Below are 19,814 nucleotides of genomic sequence, written 5' to 3'. Positions count from 1 at the left end.
ATTTTTCATATTTTGGCTATGTGAAATAACTGGCAGTTTTAATGGTTAATACAACTTTACATTGTTTTCATTACACAGTGACATGCCTGGAGTAGAGGCAGCAGGTTTAGAAAATAGGGTTGCTGATATTTTCTGCTGCCCTGCGGTTGGCTTTGGCAATTTTTTTGGTGGCATTTTAATGTGCGGTGGCAATGGCACCACAACACACATGCAACAGAAACACAACACTATCGGCGTGTGTTATTCAATGTGTGTTTGTGTTTCCCATTGAACCGGGTCTGCATGTCACGTTAAAACATGTTCCCCTAAATATTTCTGTCGGAGGCAGCGCGCTTTAGTTGAGAGAGTTGCGACATCTCCGTTCACTGCTTATTGGTGGGGCTGCATGCGTCATTGATCAGTCCATTGTCGTCACTCTCTGTCTCTAAACGGCTCTAGTCTAGAGGCTGCGCTCCGCTCCGCGGTCAGAGCTGAGCAACATGGCGGCGCACAGAGCGCTCTGTTGACAGTGTTGACTTACAAACGATAGTGGTTCCTACGTGGATTATATTTTTTATAACGTAGGATGAGGTTGCTTGTCCCGATGGTCTCATCAAAGATAGTTTTAATGATCAAAGACCTTTTTGGTCTTGACTCGGTCGTATTCTGAGCTTTTTTTTTTTTTTCCACCAAATGCCAATAAAATAATATGGGTCGCGCATATTTAATAGAGTCGGTCGGCAACCGTAAACCAAAGTTTTTTTTTTTTAGGCCTGACCCATTTAGGCCTGACATCGAAATTGATTGATTGATTGATTGAAATATGTATTAACAGTTTGCAGAATTACAGTACACTTCAAGCACAAACTCAATAAAACAGACTGTTAACTGTGAGTGGACGACCCAATAAAGCATTACACATGTTTGCAACAGGGTCCACCATGTTCAATTCATCAAAACATTTAGACACGTACAAATAGACACTTCTATATAGTTAAAGAACAGAACAGGATTTCATCATAAAGGAGGTAAAAAGGGGAAAGAAACTTATACAGTGAGGGGGAAAAGGGGGGGGGGGGGGTCTTCTGAAAGAATATTCAAAGATCTGTGCCAAATCTTTGCGATTTTTCAAAAATAGCAGACCTACAATCTCATGGCGCGCTATGATATTGTAAACTTTTCATTATATATATTCATTAAATTCATTATAACTAAGATATTAGATTTTTTTCAAAGCCACCTGCAATTAGCGGACTAACGCGAACTCTGCTACAGTGTCACGCAAACCTACGAGATCTAAAACGTTTTTAACTTGTAGATCTGCTAGTTTTGTACCGATATGAACTGTTTGGTTGATTCCGTTCTAAAGGAACTATAGATCTGTGATTGAAGGGAAGTGTACTAGGCTACTTTGGACTTTTACGTTGAACGTGAACACAGTTCTAACCTCTGCAGCCATCGTCATCAGGTCACATGGTGTGTCTCCACCAATCACATCACAGCGTTGATTCTGTCTTCTTTCATCTAAAATGACACGTTTAATTAAAACATTAAAGCATTAACCCATTCTGAACGGGCACCCATTTTGGTGTCAGCATCATGTTATGCTTTAGCTATTGAAAAATAGCAGATCTACAAGCTCATATCGCGCCACCGAGTGGCGCGATACGAGCTTGTAGGTCTGCTATTTTTGAAAAATCGAAGACACTTTTAGAATCTGATCTCAGGTCAGAATGGGTTAATAATGAAACTGTCAGGATGTAATAGACATTTTTAGAATCTGATCTCAGGTCAGAATGGGTTAAAGGAATAGTTCACCCTGTGAGGCCTTGAATTCATGGAGATCTGTTTGTTTTTTTTATCACAAAAAACAAAGATGCAATACGTCACGAGAGAATACTTATTATAGGACAGACTGACAATAACCTTTATATTTGTGTGGCATTCAACCCATTCTGACCTGAGATCAGATTCATACGAGGTTTCCGCCGGACAAACACTGGTCTGATGAACCCATTCTGACCTGAGATCAGATTTTAAAAAATGTCAGTCGTTCTTCGATTTTTCAAAAATAGCAGACCTACAAGCTCGTATCGCGCCACTCGGTGGCGCGATACGAGCTTGTAGATCTGCTATTTTTCAATAGCTAAAGCATAACATGATGCTGACACCAAAATGGGTGCCCGGTCAGAAGGGGTTAAACACTAAAACCCCAGCATTCCTTTTTTTGGGGAGAACATTCACCAAAAATAGCAGATCTACAAGCACAACACTTGTAGATTGGCTATTTTTGGTGGGGCCCTAGCATTTGTGACTTTGGCGTGAGGCTGAGAGCGCTCGCCACACAATCAGTCAAAGTCATACGATTTGTAGTATTATTACTCAAACTAATACTCAAGTATTCAAACAAGTGCAAATCACGAAGCACACTTTCTGTTTTCATATCAATGCATCGTTGTATTTAAATGTATAGGGGGGGGAAAAAGCAATCAGGCATTTTCAGAAAATGCTCAAAAATGTTAAAAAATAGCAGATCTGCAAAAGCTGCACGTCAAATGATCGTCTCTGGAAATAATTCAAGGCTTCATGATGTGTGTTATTCATAGAAAATAAAGTCATGTTTTGGGTTTGGGTTTTGGTCTCTCGAGACAAAGAGGGCGCACTGTTTTCCTTTATTTGCCGATGGTGTTTTGGGTGAACTATTCCTTTAGGTGCAGTACTGTACAGTAACTGTCCATCATCAGTGGTCACAACAGTCCATGTCCTCAGTCATAACTATACCTGTGCCTTCTCCTTACTTCCACCAGGGGTCAGCAGAGGTTCCACTTTTTTATCGAGAACCAGCTGTATGTCATTGTCACTATTATGCACAGTGTCCTCAGTCTGTTGTTGTGGTTCATCATTGCCTGTTTGATGTTCAGCTGTTTATTAGTTGTTTGGACCGTGCATTTAAAAAACTATTAAGTTAACTTAAAGCAAATTAGTTTTGCACTTTATGCATCTTGTCTTTTGTTGTGAGCTTGGCTATTTTCACAATGTTTGCGTCTTTGTGTTATCTGGCTAATGTTTGACCAATTTTCTATATGATCAGCTTGTTGAGTACTTTTGACGCAGTCTTTTTATTGTCTTTCTTAAGTATTAAAAAGGTCTTAAAAGTCCTTAAATTGTCACGTCACCGTCATCATGGGTTTGAGAACCACTGATCTATGACACTGCAGGCCCCGGGCCGGGAAGCTTGTTGTCATTTATTTAATTTAATTTCGTATTGGTTCTTATTTCCGTTCCAGATGTCCTCCTCTCTCTCACCTCCGTCTCGGCCGTGGACCTTGCCGTCCTCCCGTTTGTCCTGTCGGTCCATCGTCAGGCTGCAGTCCGTGTCTGTCCCTGTCGTGCTGTGGAGGACGGGGACGTTGTCCAACTCCATCAGGTACGTCACCACCACCGTCACCAACAGGCTGAGCAGCATCAGACCAAAGATCACCATGCAGTAGGTGGCTGTGAGGGGAAACATCTCAACGTCAGACCACAGATCACCATGCAGTAGGTGGCTGTGAGGGGAAACATCTCAACGTCAGACCACAGATCACCATGCAGTAGGTGGCTGTGAGGGGAAACATCTCAACGTCAGACCAAAGATCACGATGCAGTAGGTGGCTGTGAGGGGAAACATCTCAACGTCAGACCAAAGATCACCATGCAGTAGGTGGCTGTGAGGGGAAACATCTCAACGTCAGACCAAAGATCACCATGCAGTAGGTGGCTGTGAGGGGAAACATCTCAACGTCAGACCACAGATCACCATGCAGTAGGTGGCTATGAGGGGAAACATCTCAACGTCAGACCACAGATCACCATGCAGTAGGTGGCTGTGAGGGGAAACATCTCAACGTCAGACCAAAGATCACCATGCAGTAGGTGGCTGTGAGGGGAAACATCTCAACGTCAGACCACAGATCACCATGCAGTAGGTGGCTGTGAGGGGAAACATCTCAACGTCAGACCAAAGATCACCATGCAGTAGGTGGCTGTGAGGGAAAACATCTCAACGTCAGACCACAGATCACCATGCAGTAGGTGGCTGTGAGGGAAAACATCTCAACGTCAGACCACAGATCACCATGCAGTAGGTGGCTGTGAGGGAAAACATCTCAACGTCAGACCACAGATCACCATGCAGTAGGTGGCTGTGAGGGAAAACATCTCAACGTCAGACCACAGATCACCATGCAGTAGGTGGCTGTGAGGGAAAACATCTCAACGTCAGACCACAGATCACCATGCAGTAGGTGGCTGTGAGGGAAAACATCTCAACGTCAGACCACAGATCACCATGCAGTAGGTGGCTGTGAGGGAAAACATCTCAACGTCAGACCAAAGATCACCATGCAGTAGGTGGCTGTGAGGGGAAACATCTCAACGTCAGACCACAGATCACGATGCAGTAGGTGGCTGTGAGGGGAAACATCTCAACGTCAGACCAAAGATCACCATGCAGTAGGTGGCTGTGAGGGGAAACATCTCAACGTCAGACCAAAGATCACGATGCAGTAGGTGGCTGTGAGGGGAAACATCTCAACGTCAGACCAAAGATCACCATGCAGTAGGTGGCTGTGAGGGGAAACATCTCAACGTCAGACCACAGATCACCATGCAGTAGGTGGCTGTGAGGGGAAACATCTCAACGTCAGACCACAGATCACCATGCAGTAGGTGGCTGTGAGGGAAAACATCTCAACGTCAGACCACAGATCACCATGCAGTAGGTGGCTGTGAGGGGAAACATCTCAACGTCAGACCAAAGATCACGATGCAGTAGGTGGCTGTGAGGGGAAACATCTCAACGTCAGACCAAAGATCACGATGCAGTAGGTGGCTGTGAGGGGAAACATCTCAACGTCAGACCACAGATCACCATGCAGTAGGTGGCTGTGAGGGGAAACATCTCAACGTCAGACCAAAGATCACCATGCAGTAGGTGGCTGTGAGGGGAAACATCTCAACGTCAGACCACAGATCACCATGCAGTAGGTGGCTGTGAGGGAAAACATCTCAACGTCAGACCAAAGATCACGATGCAGTAGGTGGCTGTGAGGGGAAACATCTCAACGTCAGACCAAAGATCACCATGCAGTAGGTGGCTGTGAGGGGAAACATCTCAACGTCAGACCACAGATCACCATGCAGTAGGTGGCTGTGAGGGGAAACATCTCAACGTCAGACCACAGATCACCATGCAGTAGGTGGCTGTGAGGGAAAACATCTCAACGTCAGACCACAGATCACCATGCAGTAGGTGGCTGTGAGGGGAAACATCTCAACGTCAGACCAAAGATCACGATGCAGTAGGTGGCTGTGAGGGGAAACATCTCAACGTCAGACCAAAGATCACGATGCAGTAGGTGGCTGTGAGGGGAAACATCTCAACGTCAGACCACAGATCACCATGCAGTAGGTGGCTGTGAGGGGAAACATCTCAACGTCAGACCAAAGATCACCATGCAGTAGGTGGCTGTGAGGGGAAACATCTCAACGTCAGACCACAGATCACCATGCAGTAGGTGGCTGTGAGGGAAAACATCTCAACGTCAGACCACAGATCACCATGCAGTAGGTGGCTGTGAGGGGAAACATCTCAACGTCAGACCAAAGATCACGATGCAGTAGGTGGCTGTGAGGGGAAACATCTCAACGTCAGACCAAAGATCACCATGCAGTAGGTGGCTGTGAGGGGAAACATCTCAACGTCAGACCACAGATCACCATGCAGTAGGTGGCTGTGAGGGAAAACATCTCAACGTCAGACCAAAGATCACCATGCAGTAGGTGGCTGTGAGGGAAAACATCTCAACGTCAGACCAAAGATCACCATGCAGTAGGTGGCTGTGAGGGGAAACATCTCAACGTCAGACCAAAGATCACCATGCAGTAGGTGGCTGTGAGGGGAAACATCTCAACGTCAGACCACAGATCACGATGCAGTAGGTGGCTGTGAGGGGAAACATCTCAACGTCAGACCAAAGATCACCATGCAGTAGGTGGCTGTGAGGGGAAACATCTCAACGTCAGACCAAAGATCACCATGCAGTAGGTGGCTGTGAGGGAAAACATCTCAACGTCAGACCACAGATCACCATGCAGTAGGTGGCTGTGAGGGGAAACATCTCAACGTCAGACCAAAGATCACCATGCAGTAGGTGGCTGTGAGGGGAAACATCTCAACGTCAGACCAAAGATCACCATGCAGTAGGTGGCTGTGAGGGGAAACATCTCAACGTCAGACCAAAGATCACCATGCAGTAGGTGGCTGTGAGGGAAAACATCTCAACGTCAGACCACAGATCACCATGCAGTAGGTGGCTGTGAGGGGAAACATCTCAACGTCAGACCAAAGATCACCATGCAGTAGGTGGCTGTGAGGGGAAACATCTCAACGTCAGACCAAAGATCACCATGCAGTAGGTGGCTGTGAGGGGAAAACATCTCAACGTCAGACCACAGATCACGATGCAGTAGGTGGCTGTGAGGGGAAACATCTCAACGTCAGACCACAGATCACCATGCAGTAGGTAAAATGGTGCATTTATATAGCGCCTTTATCCAAGGCGCTTTACAGAGATTGTGCATTACATTCACCCATTCACACACACATTCATACACCGATGGCGGAGGAAACCATGCAAGGCACCAACCAGCACATCGGGAGCAATTAGGGGTTCAGTGTCTTGCTCAAGGACACTTCGACAGTAACTCTGGGGGAGCCCACAGGGTTCGAACTGGCAACCTTACGGTTACCATCCAGGCACTCTACCCCTGAGCCACCGCCGCCGTAGGTGTTAGTGTGCAGATAGAGAAACGTCTCAGTCTCTCATTTAGACCTGAGGCCGTTTTCTGAAAAAAAAACAATGTTTCTATAATGTGGTTCTCAGACTATTTCATGTCAAGGACCCCAAAAATGATATGCAATTGGCCACCGACCGTAGCACAGCACTATGAGCTTGTAGATATGCTATTTTACAACAGCTATAGAATAACATGATGCTTAAAAGGGCTTGTTCTACAGGGGACTCATTTGTATGAGTGGTTTTCAATCATTTTCCATCTCGTGGACCCCCAAATGAATAACCAGACATGTCGTTTAACCCATTCTGACCTGAGATCAGATTCATACGAGGTTTCCGCCGGACACACACTGCTCTGATGAACCCATTCTGACCTGAGATCAGATTCTAAAAATGTCAGTAGTTCTTCGATTTTTCAAAAATGGCAGACCTACAAGCTCGTATCGCGCCACTCGGTGGCGCGATATGAGCTTGTAGATCTGCTATTTTTAAATGGCTAAAGCATAACATGATGCTAACACCAAAATGGTTGCCCGGTCAGAATGGGTTAAGATGTGTTTTACCAATGGGTGGAGACCCAGACATGTGATTTAAGATGTTTTACCAATGGGTGGAGACCCAGACATGTGATTTAAGATGTTTTACCAATGGGTGGAGACCCAGACATGTGATTTAAGATGTTTTACCAATGAGGGGAGACCCAGACATGTGATTTAAGATGTTTTACCAATGAGGGGAGACCCAGACATGTGATTTAAGATGTTTTACCAATGAGTGGAGACCCAGACATGTGATTTAAGATGTTTTACCAATGAGGGGAGACCCAGACATGTGATTTAAGATGTTTTACCAATGAGTGGAGACCCAGACATGTGATTTAAGATGTTTTACCAATGAGTGGAGACCCAGACATGTGATTTAAGATGCTTTACCAATGAGTGGAGACCCAGACATGTGATTTAAGATGTTTTACCGATGAGGGGAGACCCAGACATGTGATTTAAGATGTTTTACCAATGAGTGGAGACCCAGACATGTGATTTAAGATGTTTTACCAATGAGGGGAGACCCAGACATGTGATTTAAGATGTTTTACCGATGAGGGGAGACCCAGACATGTGATTTAAGATGTTTTACCAATGAGGGGAGACCCAGACATGTGATTTAAGATGTTTTACCGATGAGGGGAGACCCAGACATGTGATTTAAGATGTTTTACCGATGAGGGGAGACCCAGACATGTGATTTAAGATGTTTTACCAATGAGGGGAGACCCAGACATGTGATTTAAGATGTTTTACCGATGAGGGGAGACCCAGACATGTGATTTAAGATGTTTTACCGATGAGGGGAGACCCAGACATGTGATTTAAGATGTTTTACCGATGAGGGGAGACCCAGACATGGAGGGCAGCATGTCGTTTAAGATGAGCAGCAGGACGGAGATGGCCAGCAGCACGGTCACCTTGAAGCACAGGGATGGACACGATCAATTCAACCATTCATCAATTCAGCAAATAAAGCTGACTTTAACCCATTCTGACCTGAGATCAGATTCATACGAGGTTTCCGCCGGACACACACTGGTCTGATGAACCCATTCTGACCTGAGATCAGATTCTAAAAATGTCAGTCGCTCTTCGATTTTTCAAAAATAGCAGACCTACAAGCTCGTATCGCGCCACTCGGTGGCACGATATGAGCTTGTAGATCTGCTATTTTTAAATAGCTAAAGCATAACATGATGCTGACACCAAAATGGGTGCCCGCCCAGAATGGGTTAACCGATAATTATCTGTTGTTGATGAGCATCGACTTTGATCGATGTTGGTGTGCTGCTTATCTGTAGTCTACCACGCTGTAGATTCAGTTAACAGTTATTTGGTATAATGAAGAAGTATTTGTTTCCCTTGGCACTCTGAGAGTGTACACGTGGAATCAAATGGACTAAGGGGTCCATGTGGTTAAATTTGTACACTCTCAGAGTTACAGACCCATAAGGGTCTATAGAGCACCGAAGTTACTGACGTAACTCGCTCATCCCTTCCATTCCCCTGGTTATAAAGTCCTGACGTCACTCGCTCATCCCTTCCATTCCCCTGGTTCTAAAGTCCTGACGTAACTCGCTCATCCCTTCGATTCCCCTGGTTCTAAAGTCCTGACGTAACTCGCTCATCCCTTCGATTCCCCTGGTTCTAAAGTCCTGACGTAACTCGCTCATCCCTTCGATTTCCCTGGTTCTAAAGTCCTGACGTAACTCGCTCATCCCTTCGATTCCCCTGGTTCTAAAGTCCTGGCGTAACTCGCTCATCCCGACGATTCCCCCCTGGTTCGCGGAAGTAATTTCTCTATGGAGAATAACATGGGGTGATCTTAATATTATCGTCTACTATAAGCGTTGTGGTCCAAAAATAAACAAGCTGTCTCGGCGATATTGTCAGGGAGGTGTCTCTGTATCGTTTGCAACAGTCAGTCACTCATATATGATACAGTCTGCTTCTAGCGAAAACCTAACTAATTCAGCAGCAGTAACGATAGCGTTTTCTCTCAGTCAGTTGATTCTTCATATCCATATGAGTGAAGCGGCCGGGGTGACATGTTTATTTTTCAAACACAGTTGTTATATGAGGCGATCTAAAATCGCCTCAATGGGGATTTCAATGCAACTAAACAAATACATGAACCTGGGGACTGACGCCCTCTACTGAAAGTGACGTCAGACTTTGGTTCCAAACTAACATTTAGCTGGGGACCCCCTGGAACTCTCTCAAGGACCCCTGCAGGGCTGGGGGTCCCCGGACCCCACTTTGCACTGTCCTAGTGGATGGCTTAACCCATATTGGGGCGGGAACCCCTTTTGGTGTTAGCATTATGTTATGCTTTAGCTATTGCAAAATAGCAGATCTACAAGCTCATAGCGCGCCACCGAGTGGCGTGCTATGAGCTTGTAGGTCTGCTATTTTTGAAAAATCGAACGACTGACAGAAACATGGCTTTTTCAGAAAACTGTCAGGATGTAGAAGACATTTTTTAGAATCCGATTTCAGGTCAAAATGGGTTAATGGGTACTATAGTGATGGTACAGTGTTAGGGTAGTGTTAGGGTAGTAATGGTTAAGTTAGTGATGGTTTAACCCTTTGTGTACCTTGAAGCCCAGCTGGTCTCCTAGTGGATGGATTAATGGGTACTATAGTGATGGTACAGTAATGGTTAAGTTAGTAATGGTTTAACCCTTTGTGTACCTTGAAGCCCAGCTGGTCTCCTAGTGGATGGCTTAATGGGTACTATAGTGATGGTACAGTGTTAGGGTAGTAATGGTTTAACCCTTTGTGTACCTTGAAGCCCAGCTGGTCTCCTAGTGGATGGCTTAATGGGTACTATAGTGATGGTACAGTAATGGTTAAGTTTGTGATGGTTAACCCTTTGTGTACCTTGAAGCCCAGCTGGTCTCCTAGTGGATGGCTTAATGGGTACTATAGTGATGGTACAGTGTTAGGGTAGTGATGGTTTAACCCTTCGGGTACCTTGAAGCCCAGCTTCTCTCCGCGCTGCTCAGCGATCAGGAAGGAGCTGAGGTCCAGAACCAGGAAGAACAGGATGGGAATCAGGAAGTTGATGACACAGAGGATCGGGATCCTCTTCATTGTGATCTATATACGGTAGGACGGCGGCTTATCACTTCCTATTGGTCCATTGATTGATTAGCAGACCTTGTATTGAACCGTACCGTCTGGTGCTTGTCTTTGCAAACTGTCAATCAATCATTCAAGCAAGCAAGCAAGCATTGATTGATTGAAATATTGTGCAGAATTACAGTACATTTGAAGCACAAACTCAATACAACAGACTTAACTGAACAATAAAGCATTACACTTGTTTACAACAGGGTCCACCTTGTTCAATATTCATCAACACATTTAGAGACATACAAATAGACACTTCCATATAGTCAAAGAATAGAACAGGAATTCATCATAAAGGAAGCAAAAAGGGAAAAGAAACATATACAGTGAGGGGAAAGGGGGGGGGGGGTGACAAGTGGTGTTTACTTGAGTAGGCCTACTGTACTTGTTGTGTATGTAGTCCTACTTTGCTTCAACTACTACAGTGTATGTGATACTAGTGTTGACTTTGACAGCACATTTTGATTTAGTTTTAGTCATATTTTAGTAATCTGAACTGCTTTAGTGTTAGTCTAGTTTTAGTAGACTGTTTTGAGTGTCTTAAGTACCAGGTCTTATTCCCTAACTTGAGTAAACTAAAGACCTGGAGGCGTGACCAATGCTCTTTGGCCACTCAGAATAGCCAAAGAGCATTGATCACGCCTCCAGGTCTTTAGTTTACTCAAGTTAGGGAATAAGACCTGGTACTTAAGACACGCAAAATACAGCCCTAAATGTCATAAGATTTCAGTTGAATGTGTAGACTAAAATGTGTTTTGATGACTACAAAACAATACTACAACATGACTTAACGATATCATCCTGATGACTACAAAACAATACTACAACATGACGTAACGATATCATCCTGATGACTACAAAACAATACTACAACATGACGTAATGATATCATCCTGATGACTACAAAACAATACTACAACATGACGTAACCATATCATCCTGATGACTACAAAACAATACTACAACATGACGTAACGATATCATCCCGATGACTACAAAACAATACTACAACATGACGTAACAATATCATCCTGATGACTACAAAACAATACTACAACATGACGTAACGATATCATCCTGATGACTACAAAACAATGACTACAACATGACGTAACGATATCATCCTGATGACTACAAAACAATGACTACAACATGACGTAACGATATCATCCTGATGACTACAAAACAATACTACAACATGACGTAACGATATCATCCTGATGACTACAAAACAATACTACAACATGACCTAACGATATCATCCTGATGACTACAAAACAATACTACAACATGACGTAACGATATCATCCTGATGACTACAAAACAATACTACAACATGACGTAACGATATCATCCTGATGACTACAAAACAATACTACAACATGACGTAACGATATCATCCTGATGACTACAAAACAATACTACAACATGACTTAACGATATCATCCTGATGACTGATGATTTTTGATGAATTGAACAATGTGGACCCTGTTGTAAACAAGTGTAATGCTTAATTGGGTCGTCCACTCACAGTTAACAGTCTTTGTATTGAGTTTGTGCTTGAAATGTACTGTAATTCTGCAAACTGTTAATAAATACTTCAATCAATCAATCAATCAATGACTACAAAACAATACTACAACATGACGTAACGAATGAAGGGAAAACAGCGCCCCCTAAAGTCACAGATCACTGCTGATATCTTTGAATGTGGAATGCTCTATTTTGACTTTTCTGTTTCACTAGGTGTCAAATGGTCATATCTTCTTCATTTCCCCCCCAATTTCAATGAGCAATGCATCATATGAAAGGTTACAGTGTGCCGTTTCATAATATGTAAAGAACTGAAAAATGACCATGGCCCCCCTTGTATATCAAACTACTGTCCCTGGTCACATATCATCCGCTCCCAACCGGACCATGCGGCCTTTTGAAACAGAGACCCTATAGGCTTTCCTCCGAGGTGGAAAGCCCGGTGAGGCGAGGTCTACTGATGGCTACATACGGTGTACGTGACGCGGCTCCAGACTCCCGGTATGGAGGCGTTCAGGGTGTGGTTGTTACATACGGTGTACGTGACGCGGCTCCAGACTCCCGGTATGGAGGCGTTCAGGGTGTGGTTGTTACATACGGTGTAGGTGACGCGGCTCCAGACTCCCGGTATGGAGGCGTTCAGGGTGTGGTTGTTACATACGGTGTAGGTGACGCGGCTCCAGACTCCCGGTATGGAGGCGTTCAGGGTGTGGTTGTTACATACGGTGTACGTGACGCGGCTCCAGACTCCCGGTATGGAGGCGTTCAGGGTGTGGTTGTTACATACGGTGTAGGTGACGCGGCTCCAGACTCCCGGTATGGAGGCGTTCAGGGTGTGGTTGTTACATACGGTGTACGTGACGCGGCTCCAGACTCCCGGTATGGAGGCGTTCAGGGTGTGGTTGTTACATACGGTGTAGGTGACGCGGCTCCAGACTCCCGGTATGGAGGCGTTCAGGGTGTGGTTGTTACATACGGTGTAGGTGACGCGGCTCCAGACTCCCGGTATGGAGGCGTTCAGGGTGTGGTTGTTACATACGGTGTACGTGACGCGGCTCCAGACTCCCGGTATGGAGGCGTTCAGGGTGTGGTTGTTACATACGGTGTAGGTGACGCGGCTCCAGACTCCCGGTATGGAGGCGTTCAGGGTGTGGTTGTTACATACGGTGTACGTGACGCGGCTCCAGACTCCCGGTATGGAGGCGTTCAGGGTGTGGTTGTTACATACGGTGTACGTGACGCGGCTCCAGACTCCCGGTATGGAGGCGTTCAGGGTGTGGTTGTTACATACGGTGTACGTGACGCGGCTCCAGACTCCCGGTATGGAGGCGTTCAGGGTGTGGTTGTTACATACGGTGTACGTGACGCGGCTCCAGACTCCCGGTATGGAGGCGTTCAGGGTGTGGTTGTTACATACGGTGTACGTGACGCGGCTCCAGACTCCCGGTATGGAGGCGTTCAGGGTGTGGTTGTTACATACGGTGTACGTGACGCGGCTCCAGACTCCCGGTATGGAGGCGTTCAGGGTGTGGTTGTAACATACGGTGTACGTGACGCGGCTCCAGACTCCCGGTATGGAGGCGTTCAGGGTGTGGTTGTTACATACGGTGTACGTGACGCGGCTCCAGACTCCCGGTATGGAGGCGTTCAGGGTGTGGTTGTTACATACGGTGTACGTGACGCGGCTCCAGACTCCCGGTATGGAGGCGTTCAGGGTGTGGTTGTTACATACGGTGTACGTGACGCGGCTCCAGACTCCCGGTATGGAGGCGTTCAGGGTGTGGTTGTTACATACGGTGTACGTGACGCGGCTCCAGACTCCCGGTATGGAGGCGTTCAGGGTGTGGTTGTTACATACGGTGTACGTGACGCGGCTCCAGACTCCCGGTATGGAGGCGTTCAGGGTGTGGTTGTAACATACGGTGTACGTGACGCGGCTCCAGACTCCCGGTATGGAGGCGTTCAGGGTGTGGTTGTAACATACGGTGTACGTGACGCGGCTCCAGACTCCCGGTATGGAGGCGTTCAGGGTGTGGTTGTTACATACGGTGTACGTGACGCGGCTCCAGACTCCCGGTATGGAGGCGTTCAGGGTGTGGTTGTTACATACGGTGTACGTGACGCGGCTCCAGACTCCCGGTATGGAGGCGTTCAGGGTGTGGTTGTTACATACGGTGTACGTGACGCGGCTCCAGACTCCCGGTATGGAGGCGTTCAGGGTGTGGTTGTTACATACGGTGTAGGTGACGCGGCTCCAGACTCCCGGTATGGAGGCGTTCAGGGTGTGGTTGTTACATACGGTGTACGTGACGCGGCTCCAGACTCCCGGTATGGAGGCGTTCAGGGTGTGGTTGTTACATACGGTGTAGGTGACGCGGCTCCAGACTCCCGGTATGGAGGCGTTCAGGGTGTGGTTGTTACATACGGTGTACGTGACGCGGCTCCAGACTCCCGGTATGGAGGCGTTCAGGGTGTGGTTGTTACATACGGTGTAGGTGACGCGGCTCCAGACTCCCGTTATGGAGGCGTTCAGGGTGTGGTTGTTACATACGGTGTAGGTGACGCGGCTCCAGACTCCCGGTATGGAGGCGTTCAGGGTGTGGTTGTTACATACGGTGTACGTGACGCGGCTCCAGACTCCCGGTATGGAGGCGTTCAGGGTGTGGTTGTTACATACGGTGTACGTGACGCGGCTCCAGACTCCCGGTATGGAGGCGTTCAGGGTGTGGTTGTTACATACGGTGTACGTGACGCGGCTCCAGACTCCCGGTATGGAGGCGTTCAGGGTGTGGTTGTTACATACGGTGTACGTGACGCGGCTCCAGACTCCCGGTATGGAGGCGTTCAGGGTGTGGTTGTTACATACGGTGTACGTGACGCGGCTCCAGACTCCCGGTATGGAGGCGTTCAGGGTGTGGTTGTTACATACGGTGTAGGTGACGCGGCTCCAGACTCCCGGTATGGAGGCGTTCAGGGTGTGGTTGTTACATACGGTGTACGTGACGCGGCTCCAGACTCCCGGTATGGAGGCGTTCAGGGTGTGGTTGTACATACGGTGTAGGTGACGCGGCTCCAGACTCCCGGTATGGAGGCGTTCAGGGTGTGGTTGTTACATACGGTGTACGTGACGCGGCTCCAGACTCCCGGTATGGAGGCGTTCAGGGTGTTGTTGTTACATACGGTGTACGTGACGCGGCTCCAGACTCCCGGTATGGAGGCGTTCAGGGTGTGGTTGTTACATACGGTGTACGTGACGCGGCTCCAGACTCCCGGTATGGAGGCGTTCAGGGTGTGGTTGTTACATACGGTGTACGTGACGCGGCTCCAGACTCCCGGTATGGAGGCGTTCAGGGTGTGGTTGTTACATACGGTGTAGGTGACGCGGCTCCAGACTCCCGGTATGGAGGCGTTCAGGGTGTGGTTGTTACATACGGTGTAGGTGACGCGGCTACTATTGAAAAATAGAAGATCAACAAGCGCGTAGCGCGCCACAGAGTGAACTACAGTCTTTTCACATTGAAAATGACATTTCTAAAAGATAACTGTGCATGAATGGTTAGAATGCATCCCAGTGCTTCTCAATTAAGCGTTCGTGGACCCCCGGGGGCCCTTGGGGGATTCCCAGGGGGTCCCCAGTAAACGTAGGTAACGCAGCTACTATTGAAAAATAGAAGATCAACAAGCGCGTAGCGCGCCACAGAGTGAACTACAGTCTTTTCACATTGAAAATGACATTTCTAAAAGATAACTGTGCATGAATGGTTAGAATGCATCCCAGTGCTTCTCAATTAAGCGTTCGTGGACCCCCGGGGGCCCTTGGGGGATTCCCAGGGGGTCCCCAGTAAACGTAGGTAACGCAGCTACTATTGAAAAATAGAAGATCAACAAGCGCGTAGCGCGCCACCGAGTGAACTACAGTCTTTTCACATTGAAAATGACATTTATAAAAGATAGCTGTGCATGAATGCTTAGAATGCATCGCAGTGCTTCTCAATTAAGCGTTCGTGGACCCCCGGGGGCCCTTGGGGGATTCCCAGGGGGTCCCCAGTAAAAGGCTGAGTGTCGCGCTACGCGCTTGCAGGTCTGCTATTTTTGAAAAATGGAAGAAAAATAGCTTTTTCAGAAAACTGTAAAAGACATTTTTAGAATCTGGTACCCAGGCCGGTTACCCAGGCTATTGAAAAATAGCAGATCTACAAGCTCATAGCGCGCGCCACCGAGTGGCGCGCTACGAGCTTGTAGGTCTGCTATTTTTGAAAAATGAAACAACAAACAAAATATTAGTATAAAACTAGTTGCCTGCTAGTGACTGTAACCATGTTTTGCAATTATATACTGTTCATATCTCTCTCTCTCTCTCTCTCTCTCTCTCTCTCATGCCCTACACATCTGTCAGACCCCACTTCATTGCTGTACTGCAACGTCCCACACCTGTCCTCAGACGATTGACAATTAAAATTGCATTTCAATATCACACAAATGATGTTGTTGTATTGCTGTTGTATGTCTTATGATAACATTTCATGTAATAAACATACAAGCAGGACATGCTGCATTAAGCCTTCTATCACTGCAGGGACTTGAACCCCGTTTCAGAAAACTGAAAGTACCTTCTACCGGTGATTGTTTTGGCCATGCTAACATGTCCTTACTTGCATGATAAAATAAAACATCTGCTGATGCACAAACCTGGACTGTCAATGTTGTAATCTTGAATCATGTGATGTTTCTGCGTCTCTCAACAGGACACCGTCCACGGCTGATGAGACACCTTGAGTCCAAGTGGATTGACCTGTAATGACCATGTACAATAGCAAATTGGGTTAAGGTTATAGGGCTTATAAGGATGCTTTTAATGTTTTCTATCATATACATGTCCATCTCATTTAAAAACTGTCTCTGCTGTTTCTCTGAACATAGTTGGTTGGATGTAACTTTTTCTGAATGGCCTGTGTATCCATTGCAGCTTTAATTCAATACTTAACTAATGTCATATTAATGTCAATTTGTGTTGCTATACAAATGCTCATTTAACCCATTCTGGACCCCTTTTGGTGTTTTAAGCATCAATTATACTTTAGCTAAAATAGCCGATCTACAAGCTCATAGTGCCGGGCGGAGCAGTAGCAGGTTGCCTGTTGATGGTGTGGGCAGGGCTGATAATCTGCACACCTGAGGGCCTATACAAACATTTGTCTCTCTCTCACTGACAGACAACTCCTATGTGCCTGTATACCGAATGATGCATTCATGTAAGTCTGCTTTCCTATATATATCGCCTATGTTTCCTACTGTGTATTACGCCTGACTTATCCCCATTATTGATTGTTATTTATTCACCACTGCCATACCTGTATCTGCAAAGACTGAATAAACACTCAATGTCAATACTGTCTGGTCTGGTTCATGATAGAACAACATATTTTCCAAATTTTCCAGACATGGGTTTTTCAGAAAACTTTTAGAATACTTTTATCTTTTTGACACTAAGGAGTGCCCGGCACCTGCCCCTGGCAGCTAAATAAAACACTAAGGGGTGCCCACCTGCCCCTGGCAGCTAAATAACACTTTGGGGCAGGTGGAGTCTGCTTTACCTGTTGTGCTGTTTACCTGAGCACTGTTTACCTGATGTGCTGTTTTCACCGTTGCTACACTTGACATTATAAAATATCAACTGTGTGAACCCATAGTCATTCATAGCTACTGTGTGTAGGTTAATAAGGCTGTTTGCTGGATGTTTAGCGGTCCTTTTGGTGCTGTTATGTGGATGTTTAGCGGTCTGCTGTTATGTGGATGTTTAGCGGTCCTTTTGGTGCTGTTATGTGGATGTTTAGCGGTCCTGAATTGTTTGGGGAGTGGCCTCCTCCCCAGTAATGGGTAGGCATGTAAAATGGATCAATGTAATTATACAAGCTGAACAAAAGGGTTGATATTATATATTCTGTTGTTGTCTCTTATGATGTAATGTTTTGATTAGAGATTCCTAGAGATTCCCTAACGCAGACATCCAGATGGATGACAAATGTATTGACAGCATCAAACGTTTCACCACATTAAAGCCTTGGTCAGAAAGAGGCAATCTACAAGCTTGCAGATCTGCTATTTTCATCAAATCAAAGCCTTTGTTTACCAACTGTAGTTATGATGATGAAGATGATGATGATGTCAAAAACGGCTCATCTGCTTCATAAGAAAACAGGCTAAATATAGTTCTCAGCGCAGCAGCTCCTCTGGACTGACAGGCAGCAATGACATGACGTAGGGAAGCAGCGTCATGCAGGGTTTAGTTAATTTTTATAAATGAATGGGATAGAAAAAAGAGTCCTCTACTCAACAAGAATACATGGTAACAGTAGGGCACCCTAACATTTGACTGGTTTTATTTTTTGAGCTCATGTTGCAAGTGGAAAAAGAGAAAATGACCATAAATCCCGTTGGTTTCATATCCTCCGTGGCGTGACGGCTGCGCCTCGGGGTTTGAGATCCAATGCCCAGTCATACGCGGCCGGAGATCGAGACCCACGGGACCCACGGACCAAGGACTAAGGATCAAGAGAGAAAACATTTAGCCACTATGTACAGTACAAAGCATTTTAGCTGTAATCCATTCTTCAGCTGTAAATGTCTGCTGCCTGCGCTGCGCTGCTCTGGTCTCTCCTCCTTGCTTGCCTGGAAGTAAGGAAGGAATGATGTAATGACTGTCAGACCGGCCAATAGAAAGTCTTGTTACATAGCTATGCTACGGCCCCACTCTATTCTATATCCCATACCCCGGAAGGTACTGCCTGTGTAAGCAACCCGTGGCTGAGTGGGTAGAGCAGACGGACATAGTGTTTTTTTTTTACTGAGGCCGCTGGTTCAAACCAGGGCTCCGACATTTTAAATTTTTAATGTTCTATGAACAGGGCTTGGCTGTAAACAAGTGTTATGCACACTATCTGTGTGTATGATGAATTCCTGTTCTGTTTATGATGAATTCCTGTTCTGTTCTTTAGCTACATAGAAATGTCTATTTGTATGTCTCTAAATGTTTTGATGAATTGAACAATGTGGACCCTGTTGTAAACAAGTGTAATGCTTAATTGGGTCGTCCACTCACAGTTAACAGTCTTTGTATTGAGTTTGTGCTTGAAATGTACTGTAAATTCTGCAAACTGTTAATAAATATTTCAATCAATCAATCAATCAAAAGTGTGCGTGTGTGTGTGTGTGTGTGTGTGTGTGTGTGTGTGTGTGTGTGTGTGTGTGATTTATTTTAAATAACTCGGTGGCGCGCTATGAGCTTGTAGGTCTGCTGTCTGTCTGTCTGTCTGTCTGTCTGTCTGTCTGTCTGTCTGTCTGTCTGTCTGTCTGTCTGTCTGTCTGTCTGTCTGTCTGTCTGTCTGTCTGTGTGTGTGTGTGTGTGTGTGTGTGTGTGATTTTTTTAAATAGCAGACCTACAAGCTCATATCGCTCATATGTCTGTCGTCTGTCTGCCCCCCCCCCCCCCTGGCCCCTCCCCCCCCTGGCCCCTCCCCCTTCCGTGTGTGCGTGCGTGCGTGCGTGCGTGCGTGCGTGCGTGCGTACCCCTCCCCCCCCCCTGGCCCCTCCCCCCCCCTTTGGCCCCTCCCCCTTCCCTGCCTGCCCCCCCCCCCCTGGCCCCTCCCCCCCCTGGCCCCTCCCCCTTCCGTGTGTGCGTGCTTGCGTGCGTGCGTGCGTGCGTGCGTGCGTACCCCTCCCCCCCCCCCTGGCCCCTCCCCCCCCCTTTGGCCCCTCCCCCTTCCCTGCCTGCCCCCCCCCC

Source organism: Protomyctophum parallelum (assembly GCF_964188405.1).
Source record: "Protomyctophum parallelum genome assembly, chromosome: 17".
NCBI classification, from domain to species: Eukaryota; Metazoa; Chordata; class Actinopteri; order Myctophiformes; family Myctophidae; genus Protomyctophum; species Protomyctophum parallelum.
Note: the sequence above shows the minus strand (reverse complement) of the source record.